Source organism: Mesoplodon mirus, assembly GCF_964341445.2.
Source record: "Mesoplodon mirus genome assembly, chromosome: 5".
In the NCBI taxonomy this organism is placed as follows: domain Eukaryota; kingdom Metazoa; phylum Chordata; class Mammalia; order Artiodactyla; family Ziphiidae; genus Mesoplodon; species Mesoplodon mirus.
Genome location: NC_138980.1, coordinates 73709836 through 73725651, shown reverse-complemented (window position 1 = coordinate 73725651; position 15816 = coordinate 73709836). Strand labels below are relative to the sequence as shown.

General features: G+C 40.5%; 1 protein-coding gene across 1 annotated transcript in view; it reads right to left on the bottom strand.

Moving 5' to 3' along the window:
- AFF4 (ALF transcription elongation factor 4) overlaps window positions 1-14928 on the bottom strand; it is a 97950-nt gene extending 83022 nt beyond the window's left edge. The window contains exon 1 of the mRNA XM_082624014.1: window positions 13726-14928. The gene's annotated coding sequence lies outside the window, so the exon portion shown is untranslated. The remainder of the gene's footprint in view (window positions 1-13725) is intronic.
- Between the last annotated feature and the right edge of the window lie 888 nt (window positions 14929-15816).

The window sequence follows — 15816 nt, the reverse complement described above, 5'->3', positions numbered from 1 at the left end:
CTACAAGGCAGGCAAACAGAGGTTGTACACCTGGAGATCAAAGCCAACAATAACAAAACATCAGGTCCCAAAATGGTATTTTGCATAAAAGGACCTTTCACCCAAAGTTAGTCATGAGATTTCTATAGCCTTCAGGTTTAAAATAACATAGTAAAGGGACTTCCCTGGCAGTCCAGTGGTTAGGGCTCTGTGCTTCCAGTGGGGTTGGGGGGTGGGGAGGTTGTTTGATCCCGGTTGGGGAACTAAGATCCCACGTGCTGTGCTGCGTGACCAAGAAAAAAAAAAAGGTAGTAAAAAACATGAAAGCAAAGATAATTCCATACCGTTTTTGCTTTCTTCATCATATCTTTATACATTATCTAATTTCTCATAATCATGTTTCATGAATCACTTTCAACTAGGCCCTCAAAGTTTCCCGGAAATTTACTATCCTTCTCTGACAAATGCTCTTTCCTATTCCTCACAAGTATTTTCATGGAGTTCTATGACTCTTCCTCCTAGCTTCCATTCCACAAATGACCTTATCTTACTGGACAAAGATTACAAAGATTAAAGACCAGAGAGAAATCAACTATCAACTTTCAAACTATTAACAATGCATCCATTCTCTTTCCTCTAAAAAAGAAAAAGCATCTCTCTATCAAAGAACAATTATGCCCATTTTGCTATCTTCTCCTAGACCTTTATCAGTTACTGCCTTCTCTCCAGCAACTTCAACTTTTCTCTTTAATGAATCCCTTCCATCATTATTCAAACATATTCTTCTTAAAAAAAAAAAAAGTCTTCCCTGATCCCATAGATCTCTCCAGCTCTCACTCTATCTCTCCTCTATTCTCCTTCACAGCCAAAAGGACTCTTGGTGATTCCCCACTCTCTCTGCAACCATTTGTTTGATAAAAAGGACCCAAAAAGGTGTAAGGAGCAATATAGTAAACACTTGTGTTACCCATGAACCGCCTTGGGAAATACAGCATTGCCAATATAGTGGAAGGCTACTGTGTACCCCTCCTGGATCACATCTCCTGTGCTCCCTTCCCCTACAAGAGATAGCCACTATTCTGATTTTGGTGTTAATCATTCTCATAGATTTCTTTATACTTTTACTATATATGTATGTATCCCTAAATAAGACATTGAATTGTTCTGCATATTTTTCAACCTTTAAAAAGGGTACACTTTAAAGACTCTGAGCCTTTTAAATTCTCAGCATTATGTTGAGGTTAATCCATCATGATACATGTTGCTGTAGTTCATTTGTTTTCACTGCTGTGTATCCACACAATTTACTTATCCACTCTCCAGATGATGGATATTTAGGTAGTTTCCCCTTTCTCTGCCATTACAAACGATGCTGTAATGATTTTTTTTATATAAATTTACTTTATTTATTTACTTATTTAATTTATTTATGGCTGCGTTGGGTCTTTGTTGCTGTGCACGGGCTTTCTCTAGTTGCAGAGAGCAGGGGCTACTCTTCGTTGTGGTACACGGGCTTCTCATTATGGTGGCTTCTCTTGTTGCAGAGCATGGGCTCTAGGCATGCGGGCTTCAGTAGTTGTGGCACATGGGCTCAGTAGTTGTGGCTTGTGGGCTCTAGAGCGCAGACTCAGTAGTTGTGGTGCACGGGCTTAGTTGCTCCACGGCATGTGGGATCTTCCCAGACCAGGGCTCGAACCCTTGTCCCCTGCAGTGGCAGGTGGATTCTTAACCACTATGCCACCAGGGAAGTCCCTGTAATGATCATTTTTATACACTTCTCTTTGTACCAATGAGTGAGAGTTTTCCTGGAAGAGACACCTACAAGTGGAATTGCTAGGTTGCAGGGAATGAGCATCTTCAATTTTAATTGATATACACAAACTGCTTTCCAAAATACATCCAATCACTATTCCACATTGTTTCCAACCTTCCAACATTGTTTCCAACCTTCCAACATTGTTTCCAACTTCCCACACTCCACTCCTTTGCCAAGACCACACTGATTTGCAAGTTGCTAAATTCAACAGACACTATCATTTTAGTTGACCTACTGTTCAACATACTCAGCCACTAATGGCTTCTTAATATACTTTTGGCTTCTATAACTCCAGCCCTCCCAGTTTTCCTAGCACCTCTGGCTTCTCCCATTCTATCTACCAGACTTCTTAAAAATTGGTGCTCCTCTGCACTCAGCCGTGGGCCTTATTCAGACTCCGATTAAGTCTTTATTCAGACTCTGATTAAATCTACATTCTTTCCCTACATTCTCATGGCTTAAAATACCATCTATATGTCTATACTACAAATACCAAAATATACTCCACATCAAGCCTGTCTGATCATGTCCTTTGACTGAGGAATATCAATCTTAATACATCCAAAATGGATTTCTTGATCTCTTTTCCCTACCGCCAACAACTTCTGCTCCAGTGATCCTCATCCTACCAACCACCTGCTCTTGCTGAACCCTCCCTTCAACCTCCCTCCACATCCACTCCATAACCATGGCCTCCAAAATATATTTTGAATTTATCAGTTCACTTCCTTCTCCACTGTCACTGTTCAAAACAAGCCATCATTTTACCTCAGACTTGGACAAATGCTACAGCCTTCTAATTGGGACTCCTAGTTCCCCTCATCTCTCTCTAATCCATATTTCATACAGCAGCTAAAGTGATCTTTTTTAAAAAAAATTAATTTTATTTATTTATTTATTTTTGGCTGCGTTGCGTCTTTGTTGCTGCGCGAGGGCTTTCTCTAGTTGTGGCGAGTGGGGGCTACTCTTTGTTGTGGTGCGCGGGCTTCTCACTGCGGTGGCTTCTCTTATTGCAGAGCATGGGCTCTAGGCGCACGGTCTTCAGCAGTTGTGGCTCATGGGCTCTAGAGCAGGCTCAGTAGTTGTGGCGCATGGGCTTAGTTGCTCCGCAGCATGTGGGATCTTCCCGGATCAGGGCTCGAACCCGTGTCCCCTGCATTGGCAGGCGGATTCTTAACCACTACACCACCAGGGAAGCCCTAAAGTGATTTTTTTTTAAGTGATCTTTTTAAAACACAAACCAGATCATTTCACTCAACCCCTGCTTTAAAAATTTTAGTAACCTTTCCACTTGCCTTAGGATAAACTTTAAGGTACTTAACATGGCCTACAAAGCCAGGATTTGACTTTCTACTGACGTGACTCCTGCCTATCTCATCAGATTTATTTTATATCTCACTGCCCTCCCCTCCCAGCTCCCACCAAGGGCCTTTTTTAGGCTTCTTGAACTGTGGCGCTCTTTCCAGCTTAAAAAAATTCATGTAGACAATTCCTGTTTCCTTCAGAGTACCTGATCACAATTAAGTATATACTTATTTTTATGTTCATTTATATTTCCTCTCCCACTAGACAATAATCAGGGAATGTGCTTGTTTTTCAGCATTGCATACCTAGAACATAACCTAGTAGACAATCACTTAAATGAGTAAACTTCATTAGTTGGTTAGAAAGTAGAGGTTCTCTCATTTACTAGGGGTTATCTCATTTACTACCTCATTTCCTGCATTCAATATATTATCAACCCAATAAAGCATTAATATTAATACTAAATGAATTTGGTTGTTTTTAAAACAATTTCTCTAAAAGAGTTTATCTAAAGGAAAAAATACAACATACGTACAAGAAAAAAAACACTTGTACAGAAATGATCAATTTCTATTTTTACTTAAAACCAAATACAAGTGCTAGACTGTAAAATCTCATAATCATACTTGGCAAACTGAGACGGTATAAAAACTGAGTGTTTCAGTAACAACACCCAGAAAGAAATGATCTGTTCAAAAGAGTACTGCAAGACTGCTTTCATTTATAGTACCTGAGGAAGCCAAGAGAAAATAACACATGTCAAAAAGGCAAAATAAGGGCAATTTTATTACTTAAAAATGTATATAGCAAATTAAACAAAAGTTAAAAAGCATTACACAGCAAAGATTCTTTAGTTTACGCTAAAAAGGAATTATTTCTGATTAATTTCATCTTCATCTGCATATGTGGAAGACAAGTGATAATAAAGTATCTGGGTTTCCTAAAATATATTTAGTGTCTTAGAATATTACAGAAAAGGTTAGAGAGAAAACGCTAATGTACTGAATGAAGAAGGCAGATACTCAAGGCTTGTGAACTTAAATCAGCCCCTATCCTAATTACCTTAACTTCTTGTTAATAAGGTTCTATTAAAATGTAAATAAGAATATTGCTTTAAAAGGTAGTTAAGGTCATTTAAGGCTATTGCTCTTTAATCACAGAATACAAATTTATATATTAAATGAGTTATTATGACAGAGAGAATATTTACTTTGAAAAATCAATTTATAAAGTGATAAGAGTAAACTTATTGTCAAGATATTTTCTAATTCAGACTTGTAACATATTTAAACAGAACTCAAAAGATTCTGAAGGCTTTATAACTCTGATTTTAAAATCTGTCTCTTCAGTATAGACCAATATTATATATACGGTACAACGTTAATACTGTAGTTAACCAGGGCATATGTTGTGTCACACACTGCACTAAGGCTAAGGATATAAAAATAAAAATTACCCATCATCTCCAAGATTTGGTTGCAGCTAGACCAACTACAGAAAGGTGGCAGGAGGACAGGAGGAGGGAAGGGAAGGAAGAAGAGGAAGGGAGGGAAGTTAGTTCTGAGCGGAAAGAAGACCATGTGGAACAGCCCTGAAGAGAGAACATAGCATACACCCAGGCAATAGAGATAGATCAAGAGTAGTTGAAAACTAGGGTTGGGGGAGTACAAAATGAAAGGTGAGACTGGAGAAATACATGGCATCAGACTAGACCTGTGGGTTTGTTTCTGAAATCTGAAAGACATAAGGATACCTTTTCAGAGAAAATTAATATCTCCCAGATCTTGAGTGATGACCTTTTTAAAATTATAATGTTAAGAATCTGGTATGGATATAAAATTAGGTATGAACTCATTATGTTATATAGCTCTTATGTAACCGTAACACTAAAACAACTTTAAAAATTAAATACCAAACAAAAATTTAAATAACACTAATGTGGGACTTCCCTGGCGGTCCAGTGGCTGGGACTCCATGCTTCCACTGCAGGGGGCATGGGTTCCACCCCTGGTTAGGGAACTAGGATCCTGCATGCCACGCAGTGCAGCCAAAATAAATAAATAAAATGCTAATGTAACAGATTATGTTGTTTTACATAAACTAGACCAATGATGTATTCAATCCTGGAAATATGTAGTCTCAGGTCTAGTTTTATACACACACACACACACACACACACACACTTTTTTTTCTTTCCCAGCTGTGCCGCATGGCTTGTGGGATCTTAGTTCACCGACAAGGAATTGAACCTGGACCCTTGTCAGTGAGAGTACAGAGTCCTAACCACTGGACCACCAGGGAATTCTCATAGTTCTATATTTTTAAACCACTTCTGTAATTTGACTTCAATAACAGTAGTGCATAAAATGCTTATAAATACGTAAAACTAAACAGATTTAATAACTGCAAGTGTTTATTTGCTAATTTAGGGAAATACAACCTTATATATACTACCATACCAGCTAGCGGTCCTTAAATGTCGGTTTTAAAGAGGCCTACTTGTTAACTCTGGCAATCTTTCTTGTTCATTTGTGGTTCAGTACCTTAATGAAAACTACATTAAATGTGTATCTAATATAATCACTGCTGAAGTTTGGAATAAAACACTCACACTGCAAACAAACTGTTTCACATTGATTAATTACAAAATGGGATCTACCAGATACATCTCACAGTGAAAATATGATACTAAATACTAAGCCGGGGTTTGACCTGCCTGTACTAACATATACCATGACATGATCTAATTTAACTCACCATCTTTCCCTGTCTGAGCATCATCAGTACAATGCTTTATAAGTTGGCACAAACACAATAATAAACAAAATCTAAACACAGCAACAAACTCCCAAGGGATTACTTGGCTATAAAGCAGTCCTTTAGAAGTTATATAAAATTCATTAATGTACAAGAATACCCAGTTAGTAAAATACTACAGAAAACACAATATTACTAAGGAGTTCTAAGAGAAGTGAATTTGCAGTTTAGAGGGAAAAAAAATCACTTTGGTACAGGATGAAGTAGATTATAAGGAAACAAATGAGAAGACTGTTGCAGTAACCCAGGTAAGAAATGAAAGCCTGGATTAAGGCAGTAATAGTAGGAGTGTTGATAATGTAGATAAAGCGTTTGGATTCAAAGATGTTAAGGAGGTAGAATCTTGGGGCCAGACAGATGTGAGATGTAAAATGGATCTTGGGGCCAGACAGATGTGAGATGTAAAATGGAGGAATCAAGGACAACTTGCAGGTTTCTAGAAAAAACAATGATAGTGGTACATCCTCCAAGGCAAGGAAAATAGCAGAATTTAGGGATGAAGGGATTGAGAAGTAGTAGAATAGTTAATTTGAACATGATCAACACTTACAGGGACTATTTGATCATCTTCTAGTCTCACCTCACTCACCCCCAGCTTTTCTCAAAATTCTCTCCCCCATTCACATAGCTGTACTAAGAGCAACCATGTTACAATGTAACCTATAGTGTGATCCTACCTTCAGGGTACAGTTGACAGATAAAGTCTGAATCCTTAACTAAAGCTAGGCCAATATGCAGACCCCACCTGGTTTATTTATATCTCTATATGTATATGTAAATGGGTATGTATACACACACATATGTATACCCACATTTATACATACATACACAGATATATACATATACATACACACACACACACACACACACAAAAATCCCCTAACCACCACCACAGTAAATAGGACCTTGTAACTAACAGCTCAACCCTAAGGCACTCCTCAGACTCAAATATCCACTAAGGGTCATTTGATCTGCTAAGACAAAAGATGACAAACTGTTTTAAAGCCACACAGTAAATATTTTAGGCTTCACAGGCCATAAAGTTAGGACTACTCAACTCTGCCATTGTATCAGCAAAAGCACCTACATACAATACATAAACAAATGGGTGTGTTGTCTGTGCTCCAATAAAACTTTATTCATGGACACTGAATTCTGAGTTTCCTATAATTCTCACATACCACAAAATATTCTTCTTTTGACTTTTTCCCACCATTTTAAAAAAATGTAAAAACCATTCTTAGCTCTCAGGCCATATAAAAGCAGGCAGCATTGGGCCTACTAACCTTAGTGTGTCAACCCTTGTGCTAAGGTAACACAGAACTGCCCTCTCCTATTCTTTCAAATGTCCTCTAAGTGTCAGAAAAGGAAAATCTTTCTAGTGGACAGAATTGAAAATCTTCATTTGGCTGCCAAAGAACTCACTCCATTTGCAAGGAAGTAAGTCAACAAATGAAGGCCCATGCAATTTGCTGGTTCTATCATTTACCTTCTACTGTACCTGTCCAGCAAGATACGGTGTTAAGTTTCGGAACAATGATACCTTCCTCTCCCCTCCCCTCATAAGAGTTTTTTTTTTCCTACTACTGTGTATCAGTTATGTTGGGGATGGTTAAATTCAGTATTTAGTCCACAATTTTCAAACATGTGACAAAGCATATCTAGGCCTGATTAACAAAGAGTATCACCTTTAGAATCTGGACTCAGAGAACAATGACCTCTGGATATGCTAAGTAGATATGAATTTGGGTTGTTTCCATAAAAGAGATGAGAGTGTTTGCTGGTATATAGAGATAGTGAGATTATGTTAAAGAAAATATTTAATATATATAAGAAAAGTAGGACTCTGTGTGTGTATGCTAAATAGCCATGGAATGAATGAACTGGACAACTATGATTTAGAGTGTTCTTTACTCCTCTTCTCTCTGGGATGTAGCCCGGTAGCCACAGCTGTGGTCCAGAGCTGGACATATAACATAACGAGTCCCTTTCCTGAGATTTGAGACTGAGGATCAGGTCAGTCTCTCTGATGGCAGAAGCTATAAGATTTAAAACTCAAAAGATATTAGTAAGTGTTAAAAACTGACCTGCAGCAAGAAAGAACTAACTGAACAAAGAGTATCTTGTGTGAAAAAAAAAAGAGTATCTTGTGAGACATAAAGAGATACTCCTGACCACATATGGAGTCCCTGGATCTAGCTGTTCCTGAGTTCTAGCTGTCCTCCTATGGCTTGATTGCCTTTCTGAGAATTCACGGGATACCCGTATGTTTCCAAAAAATTCTTCTTTTTGCTTCAGTTAGGTATGTGTCGCTCTCCTAACTAAAACAAAGTACCTATTGGACAATCTAAATAGGGATATTCAGTTGGATCAAAGAGTTCTGGTGAGTTTAAAACACTTAAAGATGGTAGCTACAGCAACAAAAATGGAAGAAATCACCAGGAAGAGTGAAAAGAGAAGGTCAAGGTGGAAATTCATAAATATCAATATGATTAGCAGAGAATTAAGAGTCTGCAAAGAAGCAGCTAGTAGTAAGAAAGGCAGGAAAGGGACAGTCATGAAAGTCAAGGAAAAAAAAACAGTATCAAGGAGACAGTGGTTAACAATGTCAAGTATAGAAAGAGGTAAAGGAGTAAGCAATGATTATACAATTTGTCAATGTAGAAGTCACAGGTGGCCCTGATAAGAGCAATTTCACTGGCATGCTAGGAGAAGCCAGATTGAGGGTTTAAGAATACATAGGAAGGGCTTCCCTGGTGGCGCAGTGGTTTGAGAGTCTGCCTGCCGATGCAAGGGACACGGGTTCGTGCCCCGGTCTAGGAGGATCCCACATGCTGCAGAGCAGCTGGGCCCATGAGCCATGGCCGCTGAGCCTGCGCGTCCGGAGCCTGTGCTCTGCAACGGGAGAGGCCACAGCAGCGAGAGGCCCGCGTACCAAAAAAAAAAAAAAAAAAAAAGAATACATAGGAAGGGCTTCCCTGGTGGCGCAGTGGTTGAGAGTCCGTCTGCCGATGCAGGGGACATGGGTTCGTGCCCTGGTCCAGGAAGATCCCACATGCCGCGGAGCGGCTGGGCCCGTGAGCCATGGCTGACGAGCCTGTGCGTCCGGAGCCTGTGCTCTGCAACGGGAGAGGCCCGTGTACCGCAAAAAAAAAAAAAAAAGAATACATAGGAAGTACACAACTCTACCTATGAAGTATTCTTCCCATTGAAAAAAAAAAAAATTCAAGCCTGAATCGGAGCAAGCTTCTAGATGTAATTACCAATTTACAGGAAAAACTGTGGACAGAAGAACATACTACATGAAACCACAGGGATGCAATCAGCAAAATCCAGACTGTGAGAAATCTCATAGGGCAAAGGCTTGGTTTCTTTAACAAACCAATTGTATAGGAACAAGAACAAAAAGACAAAGAAGGTTGAGACACACATCAACACAATATAATGTATGAACCTTATTTGGATCCTAATTCAGACAAACTGTTAAAACAAAACAAAAACTGTAATCAGGGAAATTTGAACACCGACTAGAATATGTGATGATATTAAGGAATTAGTGTTAATGTTTTTAGTAAAATCTTAAATTGGATTATTGTTTTAATTCTTAGAGATATACAGTAAAATAGTATAACACAGTCTTTATTCTACTAGCGAGTCTTCACTGAGTGTGCTCAAAGTCATCCAGCCTGCTACAGTCCCATAGTTAGCTGCATAACAAATATTAAGAGAGATACAAAGAGATACAGGGATTCAAAGGAGATAAGTCACTATTGGGGTAGGGAATCAAGCAAAACTTAAGGCAATGGTATTTGCACTGTGCCTTAAAAGATGATGAAATGTTAAGAGACAGGGAACAACACAGGAAAAGTGATATTCCAGATGGAAGAAATGATAAAAATTGGAAAGAGGTGGGAAGGCCTATCTACGAAGAGTACTGACTCTACTCACCTTTCCATAAAACTGTCCCTACCCTAGTGATGACAAGAAAAGGAGAAGTCAAAGTGAAATGTCATAACCCACTACACAGCTCCAAGTTGACAAAATCATGGGAGACCCATTCAGGCCCAAAACAGACTGAGGAAGCCCAGTCCCAGGACAGATCACGACAGTATCTGGGTAGCCAAACCATACTGGCTTTCCAGAGCAATCTATTCATGTCAATCTCTGGGTGTGGGGAGTTACTGCAAGTAGGGGTGCTCTCCCTAAACCAAAGGGAAAAGTAGCAAGGTAACAGGTCAGGTTAGCTTTAAGCAATTTTTAGTCACTGACTACACCTTATTTCACAATTAACTGAGACTGGCAAACACCCTCCCAGAAATCAATATAATTGTTCCAACTTTTCAGAGAAAATAAAAAAGGAAATGGAAAAACCATAATGAAGACTGGGGGTTCAAAAGCTGGAAATCCTTTACATTATACAGGAAAGTTTTTATAGTAAGTTATCTGTAGAATAGAGCTGAAATAAAAAATAAAATCTACCATATGATCCAGCAATTCCACTCTTGGGCATATATCCGGACAAAACTATAATTCAAAAAGATTCATACACCCCTATGTTCACAGCAGCACTATTCACAATAGCCAAGACATGGAAACAACCTAAATGTCCATTGACAGATGAATGGATAAAGAAGATATGGTACATATATACAATGGAATACTACTCAGCCATAAAAAAGAACAAAATAATGCCATTTGCAGCAACATGGATGCAACTAGAGATTATCATTCTAAGTAAGTCAGAAGGAGAAAGACAAATACTGTATGACATCACTTATATATGGAATCTAAAATATGGCACAAATGAACCTATCTACAAAACAGAAACAGACTCAAAAGACATAGAGAACAGACGTGGGGGCAGGGGATGGACTGGGAGTTTGGGATTAGTAGATGCAAACTATTATATACAGAATGGATAAACAACAAGGTCCCACTGCATAGCACAGGGTACTATATTCAATATCCTGGGATAAACCATAATGGAAAAGAATATAAAAAAGAATGCATATATGTATATAACTGAGTCACTTCGTTATACAGCAGAAATTAACACAACACTGTAAATCAACTATCCTTCAATAAAAAATAAAAAATAGTAAAATCAAATCAAATCTAAGTTATCCATTTTTATAATACACACTGCACTTCTGGGTCACTGTCCAGGTGTGCCTTCGATATTTAAGACTACCTCTTTGGAGACTTCCCTGGTGGCGCAGTGGTTAAGAATCTGCCTGCCAATGCAGAGGACAGGGGTTCGAGCCCTGGCCCAGGAAGATCCCATATGCCGAGGAGCAACTAAGCCTGTGCGCCACAACTACTGAGCCTGTACTCTAGTGCCCGCGAGCCACAGCTACTGAGCCCGTGTGCCACAACTACTGAAACCTGCACGCCTAGAGCTACAAGAGAAGCCACGGCAATGAGAAGCCTGGTACCGCAACAAAGGGTAGCCACTGCTAGCAGCAACTAGAGAAAGCCCGCGCACAGCAATGAAGACCCAACACAGACATAAATAAATAAGTAAATAAATTTATATTAAAAAAAAGACTACCTCTTTGATTTTTATGAAAAATACTATGAAGAGAAGGCCTCATACATTTTGGACTCCATTCTAAACCAGTAGATGGCCACAAAAGAAGAAATACCTGTTTTCTTTGTTCCTCTCAGGTACACATAAAACCATGACATTTACCATAACTCTTAAAAAAATGTAAGATACATAATTTTAGAAGGCTTCACCTTCTGTCATCTTCTGTAGCTGACAGCTACTTTTTCCCCTACAAATAAATACTGATCACTTGCTCATACAGCTTTTTTTTTTTTAAGAGTACCCTTTTGTGAAATCTTGGGTTGGGTATCACATTCAAATTCAACCTAGTAACTGTATAAAATACTGGGGAGGACACAAAGAGGTATAAATATAGTTCTTGCTCTAAAGACATGACAGATCTATAAAAAAATTACAACACAAAGCAGAATGCATCAACTGTCACAAAGGGGGTACAGTATCTCAAGAGCACAGAGAAGGAAATGTACATCATCTGACAAACAGAAACTTATTCTGAATGAAAATATGCTATCTTTAAGAATTACGCAGCTTCAAAGCACTGTAGAATCACCTTTACACCTCAAAACTGTAGACCATTTTCCAATAATCACAGCTAAGCTCTTTTTTTTTAAATCAAACAGTAAAAGTTTGGTCACTCACAAACATCCCATCTTGCCTCCACTTGACACAGAATTTTATTTAAAGCAAAATCTGCCTACTGTTCCAGTAGAGCTAACAAAAACCAAAGCCGTCAGCCTGCAAGCCACCGCAAACTGAATGAAAATGCTGGTGTTAAAAAAAAAAAAAATTTTTTTTATTGCCTCAGGTAAGTTAACGCTAAAAGATAATTTAAAATAACTTCTTAAGATTTTTTTTTTAATGTTTGGAGACTGAAGGAGGCATTGATGAATAAGTAAAATAAACCTGAGCAATTTAAAGAAGCCAGCTTTGTTAAAAACCAGATGGCCACTTGCCAACACTTCTTCATGCACGTAAAACCAAAGATGATTCTAGGCAAGACTCACAGGCCACAGAGGCTCTTTATTAAATGTCAAATTAATAAAGTTCTCATATTTCAATTTTGATAAGTTAAAGGACAGTTAAATAAAAGGAGCACTTTACAAAGCTTTGCAGAATCAATATGGAAACAAAGCTTTGCGCTTTTAACATCTGAACCCTCAAAAACAAGTCATTTTAAACGTCACATTTACAAACATCCTATTCACAAGGAACTATCGCCTAGATTCTGTAAGGAAAAACAGTGGTAACTGGAAAAGGGACTGGCCTTAGTTTAAAATCTCCAACAGGCCAGCAGAAAAGAAACCGCACAATTCTTCTTTGCAAGTGACTATGAGAACCCTAAATCGAACTCTTCGTCTTAGTTTGAACTCCATACAAAAGCATTTCAGATTTGTATCTTTGTACAAATTTGCACCTTTGTATCATTCCTACAAATGATACCATTTGTGAAAGAAAAGGTAATAAGGATACTCCTCAAACTCCTATATCCCATAATCCATCCTCAAAGAGTGGAAGGAACAGCAAAGTGGAAGGAACAAAGCACTGACGTCAATTACGAGATTAACCCCGGGCACAGGCAGCTGGAGGAAAGGCCTACACCATCAATATCCAAATGCAAGCTATCGGGGTAACTAGCTAACCGATTCAGAAGTTATGGGGGGTATTCAAGTATTAAACCCCCACATTCCCATTTTTAGTCAACCCCCTTCGCCAGTCGATGGCGGAAATTTTTTTTCCTTTTTTTTTTTTTTTTGCGGGGGGGGCGGGGAGGAGGAGGAGGAGGAGGAGGAGGAGGAGGAGGAGGAGGAGGTGGTGGTGGTGGAGGAGGACGTACGCAGGATCGCGAGAAGGAAAGCGAGAACTAGTTGGGTAATGATAGCCAGAACCTAGGCCTATTTTCTCTTTAACTAGAAATAACTTGAAATTGAGAAGGGTATTAAAAAGTAACAGATCAGTCGATGGAATTTCTGAGCGAAGGAATGGATTAATGGACGAAAGAGGAAAGGAGAAACAGTGAAAAGACTGATTTCTGGGAATTTTTGTTAGGACTGGGTTAGCCTTTTTAATTAATTTGTATTTTTGAGGGTCGGGGGTGGAACGCGAAGACGAGGGAAGCCGGATCGAGCAGCCCTAGCCCGAAGGGTCTCTCCGAGCCCCCAAACGGACCCTGTCCTCCCCTCCCCCCAGCCCCTCCCCGCGGCCGGGCCCGGCCCTCAGTCTGTCTGTCTGCTCTTCTCACCTCCAGTCCCGGCTCCGCTAGGCCCGAACCATTTCCCGGTTGCGGCAGAGGCGGCGCCGGGCCTGCACCTTCACCGGACGCGCATTCGAACCCGTTCGGGGGGCGGCGACAGACTGCCAAGGGCGAGGAGCTCCGGGCGGCGGCGGGGATTCGGCAGGTCTCGAAAAGCGCAGGCGGCGGTGGCGACGCACCTCACACAGCACAGGCGGAGGTTCCGCCCCGCTCCATGACTGTCGAGCCCAGACCGGGACGGCTGGCTGAGGAGGCAGGGGCGGGCTGACGAGGACCTGGCACCGGGATCCCCCGCCCCGTCCGCTGGCGGCGGCAGCGACGGCGCTCAACTCCCGCAGCCAGGACAGCGACTGACGCAGCGGCCGCGCCACCCACGTGACCAGGGCCGGGCGGGGACGAGGCATCACGTGGCGACGCCGCGCCCCCTCCCCGCCAGAAAAGCGGAGGGCTGCGGATCCTACATCGCTGGGAGGTGACGCTGGAGGTGGTGACGTGCGCGGCGGTTGGGTCCGACGACGCCGGGCTGGCTGGGTACTGGCCCAGGTGGCCTAGGTCTGAGCCCCTGAGCCCGGCGGCCGCGTCTAACAGGGCGGGACAGGCAGGATCGGGCCTCCACACTTCGCGCGCGCACACTTCGGCGCGCACACCCTCCAGCGCGTAACCGCTAGCGAGTTTCAGAAGGGCGGGGCCGGGTGGAGCCGGATCTTCTGGTTCTGGGGCTCAGGAGGTCAGGTAGTTCGCCCCTCCTGAGGGTGTGGCCGAAGCCCCCAGGCCCGTGGTGCGGTGCTGCCGTCGAAGCCCGGAGTCAGTGCGGCGGCCCTCGACAGGTCCGGCCGGAAAAGGAAGTCCGTTGGGAATTTCTCTGCAGGAGGCCGCCTAGAACCTCGCTTGAACTTCTCAGACGAAGCCAAGCCAGCCCTTTTTCTTGGTCATCTAAACATCTTCTACTGTTAATACTTTCTTTCAAGATATCATTCCGAACACTTTTCTTCAGTTCTTAACATCCTGCCAGTCAGGACAAGCTATAATTTAATTGAGAGTAAAGCCATAGTTATAGATTAGACAGGATTTTCAAAGGGTCTCATAGAACCCAGTACGGTAACTGTCCAGAGAAACTACTTTGGGTTCATTATTTTGGAAGACACTTTATAATTTCCTGCTTCTTATCTGTTTTCTTTCCATGAAGGAGCCTCATGAAGGTGTTTTTTTCACTCTCTACTAATTTTGAAGCAAGCATTTTAAAGATTTTTAAAAATAAAATGCAAGGATTTTGAGGAGCTTTATGATAAACTATAAAGAGTGTGCATATGAAAATGTTTTTATTAGCCCTAAAAGCTGGTAATTCATCAGCAGCGATAGTAGTATAATATTTTTCTTTTTAAAATTCTGAAGTGACCCCATATTCTTTTAAGCTAAACTCTTTATATAGATTTTTATCTATCTATATAAATTAGGAAATGATTTCATGCAAAACTCAAAATGAACTGTGACAAAATATAGTGAAAAATAATTGGCAGTCCCATCCCTGCCCTTCAACTACTCCAGTTCCGGAGGCAATCACTTAGCATTTTCTAATGTAGCCTTCCCAAGATATGTTGTAAATATATATTAAAATACACTTATATGTACCTCTTTTTATGCAAAAGATAACGTACTATATACACTGTTAAGTTCCTTTTTTCACTTAAAATATCCTGGATATCTTTCCATATCACTGTGTAAAGAACTGTCTCATTCTTCCTAGGGGCAGTATAGTATTCCATTGTACGCAAATATCAATTTATTTTAACCAGTCTCCTACAGGTGGACATTTAGGTTGTTGCCAAGCCGTTACTAAATTACAAACTAGGCCACAACTAATAGTCTCATAAAATGGATAAGTATACCAATAACTCATTAGACGGCAATCTTTAAATCAAAAGGTATTTTCAGTTTGGATAGAGATTGCCAAATTGTCCTCCATAGATGTAGTGCCAATTTCACGTGTTTTCTTTTGTATTCTGCCTTGGAAGATTTACAAGCCTGTATAAGAAGGGAGGGAAGATGGAGACTGACAACAAGAAAGATTATCATTTTACA